At 45.9% G+C, this 7,716-nt stretch overlaps 1 long non-coding RNA gene and 3 other non-coding genes across 4 annotated transcripts; all 4 read left to right on the forward strand.

Annotated features, from left to right (window-relative positions):
• The first annotated feature begins 138 nt into the window (after positions 1-138).
• LOC115843203 (uncharacterized) lies at positions 139-3,712 on the forward strand. The gene is made up of 5 exons (XR_004035655.2): positions 139-293; positions 647-756; positions 2,139-2,203; positions 2,531-2,611; positions 3,471-3,712. It is a non-coding gene; the product is annotated as an uncharacterized lncRNA (long non-coding RNA).
• On the forward strand, positions 481-571 carry LOC115843279 (small nucleolar SNORD12/SNORD106). Its single transcript, XR_004035701.1, has one exon. It is a non-coding gene; the product is annotated as a small nucleolar SNORD12/SNORD106 (small nucleolar RNA).
• On the forward strand, positions 1,974-2,064 carry LOC115843280 (small nucleolar SNORD12/SNORD106). The gene has a single exon (XR_004035702.2). It is a non-coding gene; the product is annotated as a small nucleolar SNORD12/SNORD106 (small nucleolar RNA).
• LOC115843278 (small nucleolar SNORD12/SNORD106) lies at positions 2,280-2,372 on the forward strand. Its single transcript, XR_004035700.2, has one exon. It is a non-coding gene; the product is annotated as a small nucleolar SNORD12/SNORD106 (small nucleolar RNA).
• Positions 3,713-7,716: the final 4,004 nt, after the last annotated feature.

The raw sequence follows: 7,716 nt of genomic DNA on the forward strand, positions 1-7,716 counted from the left end.
TGTGTACCGGGAAGGGGCGGGGCTAGTGTCGCCTTGACAACCATTAGGCCTCCTCCGCCTGGGCGGCGCGGCGACTACATTTCCCAGAGGGCCTCGCGTGGCGCGGCTTGGGGGGCGGGGAGGAAGCGCCTCGGGCCCAGTGCGCAGGCGTGAGTCCCCTCTGGTTATATAAGGGAGGCTTTGGAGCTGCTTGTTCTTTTCCGTCCTCGGTGCTGTCCGTTCTTCGCCGTAGCTCCTCTGTTTCTCCTCCCGTGTCGTCCCATCCCGGCAACCAGGGTTTACTACTGTATGTGGTGAGTGGAAACCTCGCTTCGAGATCTCTGTGCCTCTTTTTCCCTTTTTTGTGCGGTCGCCCCTACCGGTGGCCCCCTCTCCTCGTGGTTGCCTCTGCTCTGACTCTAAATAGGCCTCAGCGCCTTTGGGGAGATCAGTTAGAGCTGGAAAAGCCCGCGCCTTGTGCTCGGGCCTGAGGAGTCTTCGGCTGGTGTAAATGATGACTTCACTTTTTTCCCCATCAGATCGACAATGCTGATGTCTTTGAATACTTGCCAGTTAGTTCTGAGACACCGGCCTCAAAAGGCGCTGCCATGTTGTCTTCCGACTGTGGGAAGATGGCGCTTGATGACCTTTCTTTGTTGGTTCGCAGGTTTGCGCGATCACAGCATACAGAATGGATCTTGGAGGAAGGGGTCCCTGCTGGGCCTTCAAGGAAACCACGTGTAGACATGAACAACCTTCAATCTCCTGACCTCTGGAGTAAGCATTTGTCTTTTGGCCTATTGTAAGAAACGCATGCTCTAAGGAGCCTCTTAGTTTGCTAGGCAGCTTGGAGGGAAAGAAAAGATGATTAAGGGCAGCCAATTAGCATATTTTAGTTACTAGGTTTTCTTTGAGGTGTTCTGGGTGCTTGGTTTTATTATAATTCACAAAAACATATCTTATTACAAAGTGAAATAAGTGAATTATCTCTTGAAAGTGAATAGGTGTTAAATTTTAAATGTCTTTGTAATGCTGTTTAAGGCACATTTTCAGATGCCATTCCTTCACTTGTTTCTTAATAAACAGCTTTCTTTTATACTTAAGCTTCCAAGTGGATGGATAATGTGATGACATTTTTTAAAAATTTCTATTGGCGTAGAGTTGCTTTACAATGTTGTGTTAGTTTCTGCTGTACAGCAAAGTGAATCAGTTACATGTATACATATATCCCCTCTTTTCAGATTTCCTTCCCATTTAGGTGTGATGACATTTTTAAGGAAAGCCAAATGTGTTTCTGTTGGCCTATTTGCTTTAATTACCAACTCCTTAACTTAACTGAGTCCAGAAATGCACTTTAAGGGTGGGACTTCTTGGACGAAGTGTTCCTTAAACCTTGCTGTCCCAGAGTATTAAGTCGCGTTTTAAGTGATGACATCTTGCATTAAAGTGTAACATCCTAACACATAGTCGAAACCCTGCAGTCACCTAAGTAAAACCCAGCCATTTCCCCACAATTCTTGCCAGCCACGCTGGCCTCTATCAAATGTAAGCACAGAAGTCAGAGGTATTTGTCTTAGCTACTATCTTATTGCCGAGAACAGGACACAGAAGTGCTGAAATACTGCATGAAGTCGAAGGTAGAGAAACAGACGAACCAAATCTTATTCCTAGTTCAGGGTTCTTTCTTTTTTTCTTCCTTCCTTCCCTCCCTCCTTCCTTCCTTCCCTCCCTCCCTTCTTTCATTGGGCGTTCCGTTGCTGCGCACGGGCTTTCTCTAGTTGGGGCAAGCGGGGGCTGCTCTTCATTGCGGTGCTCAGGCTGTAGGTATGTGGGCTTCAGTAGTTGTGGCACAAGGGCTTAGTTGCTCCGCGGAATGTGGGATCTTCCCGAACCAGGGCTTGAACCCATGTACCCTGCAATGGCAGGCGGATCCTTAACTACTGCACCACCAGGGAAGTCCCCAGGGTTCTTTCTGTAGAGGCGAAAAGCTTCCTGCTGGCATAAATGATGACTGAACTTTTTTCCCCGACAGATCGACCATGTTGATCTAACTTCTCTAAGCCAGTTTCTGTCTGATACGCCAGTTTGAGCATCTCCTCTGTCCCCCACTCCTTTGGGTATCTAGCTGACTGGCGGTCATGTTTCTGTTTTCATCTCAGGTTCACTGTTGGCAGAAAGCAGACTTTGAATGGACCATGATGGATCCAGGATTGGGAGAGAATTGGTAAGTCACGTCCATTATTAACTGCTTTTCTTTGAAAGGTTATCCCCATTGCTTTCTACTTTCTGTGACTCGTATGGCCATTGCAGCTGATGACTTTAACTTTTTTCCCCGTCAGATCGACCCTGTTGATCTAACTGAACTATTAGCCAGTTTTGTCTGATGCATTGGCCACAAAGATAACTTCTGTTTATCTGTTTTCTGCTTAACCACCAACAGACTACTTTCTGTGGGGCTTTTTTTAGTGGGAATTGGGCTTGCCTTATGGGGTTTTTCCCTCCTCCATCATTCAAGTCATTTATCTTGGCTTCATCTGTTAACTTCCTACAGGACCAGAGCCCTTTGTGCGTCAGGGCGTAAGTAGGTTGATTGCAGCCTGATCTCAGCTTGGTTCAGTCTGTCCTGTAACAGGTGAGGTTTCTGCAAATTGTTATCTAGGTGTTAACCCCTCCTTAGTAAAATGATTACTAAATGTGCTCAGGGTAGAGAGGTGTTGGGTTTGCCCACTTGGGAGTAACTTGAGTACCCAGTTCCAAGTTGGGCAAAACAGGAGGGGAAGATCGTGTCCTTGGCAGTACTGTTGACCTATTGGTACTACCAGGTCTTTCCCTAAGAAAGGGGGAAAAATTAAATGAAAACTTAATTCTGCCTTGGCAGATAATACGAGATGAGGAGCTCCAAGCCATCTTTTGAGTTGAGATTGAAATTGGTTGTAATTTTTTTTTGAAAGGTTGAATTCTTCACACTGTTAGCTGGAGGCCAACCTCAGTTCCTTACCCCATGGGTAAGGAACACAGTGGCTTGCTGCATCACAGTGAGCAAGCCAAGGAGACAGGCAGTCTCTATCTCCTGCCTCCTTTCTTTTTAAACAAATAACACTTTGTATCCCTAATGTCTGCTTATCCACTTGATATTTCAGATGCCCCCATTTGTCCCTAAAGTATCTTTTGAATGAGTTTCATTTGTGTTAAGTCCCTCTAGAATCAACATAACTTTTGGTGTGGTCCTGGGTTTGTCTCCCTTACCTCAATTTACTGTACCTAGAAAGGCTGTAGATTGATGATGAACATTTTGACATTATCAGGAACAACACAGACTTCAGTGAGGTGCCAGACTCGAGAGGTTGGAAGTCTCTCCTCGGTCTGGTACTTAATTCAACATCCACCTAGTTCCTGAAGTCTAGATACTTCCACATCCCAAACAAGTAGCTGTTTATATCAGTTTACATCAGAATGAAGTCCTGATCGTGATGTATCTTTTTTCTTTTAAGGAGTTTCTCAACTGTGGAGTTGGAATGCAAGGTCTCTTGGAAAAAGATGACCCTGTTTACTGAGAAAGCATGAAGGTTCCAGTTGAATCAGTCTCATAAGGTTGCTGTGTAACCCGAGTGTCCAGAGCTGAAAAGCCTCTGGCTGTTTTGAAGAATCAAGTATTATATTAAACTTAGATAAAAATTTCTAACTTTGTAGCCTTCCTATCTGGAGAAAGAAAATAAAATCCTTTGAATCAAAATACTGTTGTATTTGGTCATTGGAGATAGAGACCTTGAACCAAATGATACTTAAGGTAAAAAGCTCTAGGGGCAGAGAGAGCTTTTAATATTAAACTTAAAATTTTAATGTTTAAACATGGAAAGTTCCAAACAGACTAGTGACATAGGGCTAATCTGGTTTCACTTTAACTTCCCTACTCTGTCCCAGATACTTGATCTGACTAATCTTAGGAAGATAGGATTCCATTGTGGGTTTTTTTGACTTTGTACCTTCTAATCTGATTCCTGATGTTGACTCCAAGTCCCTTGAGTGTGTGGACCTAGTGCATCCGGTAAATAGAAAACTCGCTAAAGGGGTATATTACTTTTTTTTTGCCACACACCACGGCCTGATGCCCCTGCAGTGGAAGCTCGGAGTCTTAACCACTGCTGCACCAGGGAAGTCCAAGAGGGGTATTACTTCTGATATTAGGTTATAAAAGACTTGTTGACATCCTCTTGCCTAGTTCCCTTCCTGTCTTATTCCTTGGCTTGCTCACTTTAGTGAAACAAGCTAGTGAGGAATTGCAATTGGCTTCCAGCCAATAATGTGCAGAGAACTGAGTCCTGCCAACAACTGAGTTTGGGAGCAGATCCTCCCCTGGTATTTGGTGACTAGAAACCTTACTGACACCATGATGCCTGTGAGCATTCAACTTAACATGTCCAAACCTGAACTGACCCCCTTCCACCAAGGCTGCAGCTCCCACAACCATTTCTATTCCAGGTGTCGCAACACTGTCAGCTAGGTGCTCAGGCCAGAAATCTTAGTTATGCTTGACGTTTTGCTCCATTCCCCACGTTGGTTTACCTTTTTTTTTTTTTTTGGCTGTGCCATGCAGCATGCGGGATCTTAGTTCTCCAACCAGGGATTGAACCCAGACCCCAGAAGCCAACGGATCCCCAGGGAATTCCCGGTTTACCCTTAAAATACATCTGACATTCACCCCTTTTCCCACCTCCATTGCTACCATCTTCCGGATCCAAGCCGCCATCATCCAAGCTTTGATTACTGGTCTGTACTTCCACCTTTGCTCCCTGAGATCTAATTCTCTATATGTAGCCAGAGTGCCCTTGAAAACCAGAGATCACACCACTGTCCTGCTCAACCGTCCTGTGTCTCCCCACCTCACACAGTAAAAGCTGGACTCAATGGCCTGGACCATCTTCCTCTCCATTAACCTCTGACCTCATCTCCTCCCTTCTCTTTCAGTCACACAGGTCTAACTCCTCCATCACTTTAGGTGCACTCCAACCTGGAATGAATGACCAGGCCCAGCCCTGCCAGATCTTTGCATGGTTCCCTTTGTTTACTTAAATGTCACCTTCTCTGGGAACCTATCTAAAACAATCTTCCCCATCACTTTCCATTCCCTTATATTTTTCTTCGTATTATTTTCCACTGCCTAATAAATAGTGCCTATGTGTATACAGTATACATACATTATATGTGTATGTTTATGTAGCATATATATTTGTCATCTGTCTCCCTACATTAGACCATGACTCCATGGTAGATAGTACAAGAGATAGATAGTGTAGATAGCAGCTGTCCCTCCTTTGTGGCCCCTCCATGGCACGCAGCACAGATCCTGGCACATGGTAGGCCATTCAATAAATATTAAATGAAAGAATGAATCTGGGATTTCCCTGGTGGTCCAGTGGGTAAGACTCCGTGCTCCCAATGCAGGGGGCCCGGGTTTGATCCCTGGTCAGGGAACTAGACCCCACATGCATGCCGCAGCTAAGAGTCTGCACGCCGCAACGAAGAAGCCGGCATGCTGTGATCCCGCAGCTAAAGATCCTGCATGCTGCAACAAAGATCCAGTGTGCCGCAACTAAGATCCGGCAAAATAAATAAATATTTAAAAAAAAAAAAGTGAATCAGACGCTTGCCTTGTGGCAGGACTGCTAAGGTACTTGACTGGCACACCTTTTTAAAAGGTTTATTCTTTTTTTTTCTTTTTGGCTACGTTGGGTTTTCGTTGCTGCGTGTGGGCTTTCTCTAGTTGTGCATGGGCTTCTCACTGCAGTGGCTTCTCTTGTAGAGCACAGGCTCTAGGCGTGCGGGCTTCAGCAGTTGTGGCACACGGGCTCTAGAGCACAGTCTCAGTAGTTGTGGCGCATGGGCTTAGTTGCTCTGCAGCATGTGGGATCTTCCCAGACCAGAGCTCGAACCCGTGTCCCCTGCATTGGCAGGCGGATTCTTAACCACTGTGCCGCCAGGGAAGCCCTTGACTGGCACACTTTGTTACTCATCACAACAGCCTTGTGAGGTGAGAACTAGCATGATTCTCACTCTTATTGCACAGATGAGGAAATTCAGTCTCTATATGAGACAGAATCAGGTCACAAACTCTGACTTATTTGACTCCTTTTCTCTCTCCAACTTAACTGCCTTTTACCAGAACAAGAAGTGTTTTCAGTTCTTTGTATCACCTGCAGTTTCTAAAGTCTGGCTCTTGAGTTTGTAACCCTTGGCTTAATTGCAGCCTCTTACTGAAATGCAGTCTGACTGATACAGGAGGGAGCCAATTTCCGGTTCTGAAAAGTTCAAATGCTTTTATTTATTTATTAATTATTTTATTTATTTATGTTTTGGTCGCATTGGGTCTTCGTTGCTGCCTGTGGGCTTTCTCTAGTTGTGGCAAGAGGGGGCTACTCTTCGTTGCAGTGCGCAGGCTTCTCATTGCGGTGGCTTCTCTTGTTGCAGAGCACAGGCTCTAGGCGCGCAGGCTTCAGCAGTTGTGGCACATGGGTTTAGTTGCTCCGCGGCAGGTGGGATCTTCCCCGACGAGGGATCAAACCTGTGTCCCCTGCATTGGCAGGCGGATTCTCAACCACTGGGCCACCAGGGAAGTCCAGTTCAATGCTTTTGACTTCCTTGTTGGTGAGACACCTCTGAGGTCAGAAGTGGCCCCAAATGCCTACCAGCCAGGGGTCAGAGAAGTTCCCTAGAGAGCTCCCACCCCCTTAAGTCTCTAGGCTTTGCTATCACTGCTTCCCTGAACCCCAAAGGCAATGATAGGCCTCAGATGCTCAAATTCTTTGCATCTTGTCTCCCCAGCTTCAGTCCCACAAAACATTTGATGCCTCAGACTAATTCTACTTCTTTGTCCTCTTACCTGAGGGATCTTGGGCACATTCTTTACCTCTATCAGCCTCAGTTTCCTCATCTGTGAAATGGGGTTCATAACAATGCCTGCTTCAGAGAGTTGAAACCTTCAATAAAATCAGGTCTGTAAAGCACTTAGCCCAGGCCTGGCACATTATAGGGACACAATTCATATCTAGTGAATAAACAAATCTTCCTGCCACATTGAGATGGGAGAAAATCTGTGCTGGGGAGATGTAAGAAGTGTGCTCATTGAGTGCTTACCATGTGCCATATTGTATCATTATTTCATTAATCCATACCCCACCCTTGTTCATTACAATCCCATTTATCCCTTCCAGAACTTGCAGCTCCAGCCTGTGTCTGCAGGGGGCGCTGTGGACACACGTTTCTCCAGCCTGTGCGCGATGCCTCCACTCTCCGGCTAGGAAGAAGGAAGATGGCCCGCAGGGGAGTTTTCATAGTTAGGCCAGATTTTCAGATCCTGCAGCCAGCACTTTGCGGGTTGGCTGTCACAGGGGAGTCTGAGAAAGGGCGAGTTCCCCGGGCCTGAATCATGGGCTGCTGATCGTGCAACCACCACTCACAGTGTAAGAAACCAACCAAAAACAAATTTACCCACGATCCCTTCATCTAACATGTCAGTAATCAGTTTTCACTTTTCCGTGTTCCCTTCTGTTCTCGTTGTAGTGGAGCAGCTACCACCAACATGGTTGGAGCTTCCAATTTTTAAAGAAAGCCAGAAACCCTTAAAATGTTGGCAACTGATTCCAATTTTATAAACTGTGAAGACTGAACAATGCACACGTGTGAGCCTCATATAGCCCAGAGGCCACCAGTGTAAGACCTCTGGAGTTTGAGCTGTGACCC

Source organism: Globicephala melas, chromosome 15 (assembly GCF_963455315.2).
Source record: "Globicephala melas chromosome 15, mGloMel1.2, whole genome shotgun sequence".
Classification (NCBI taxonomy): domain Eukaryota; kingdom Metazoa; phylum Chordata; class Mammalia; order Artiodactyla; family Delphinidae; genus Globicephala; species Globicephala melas.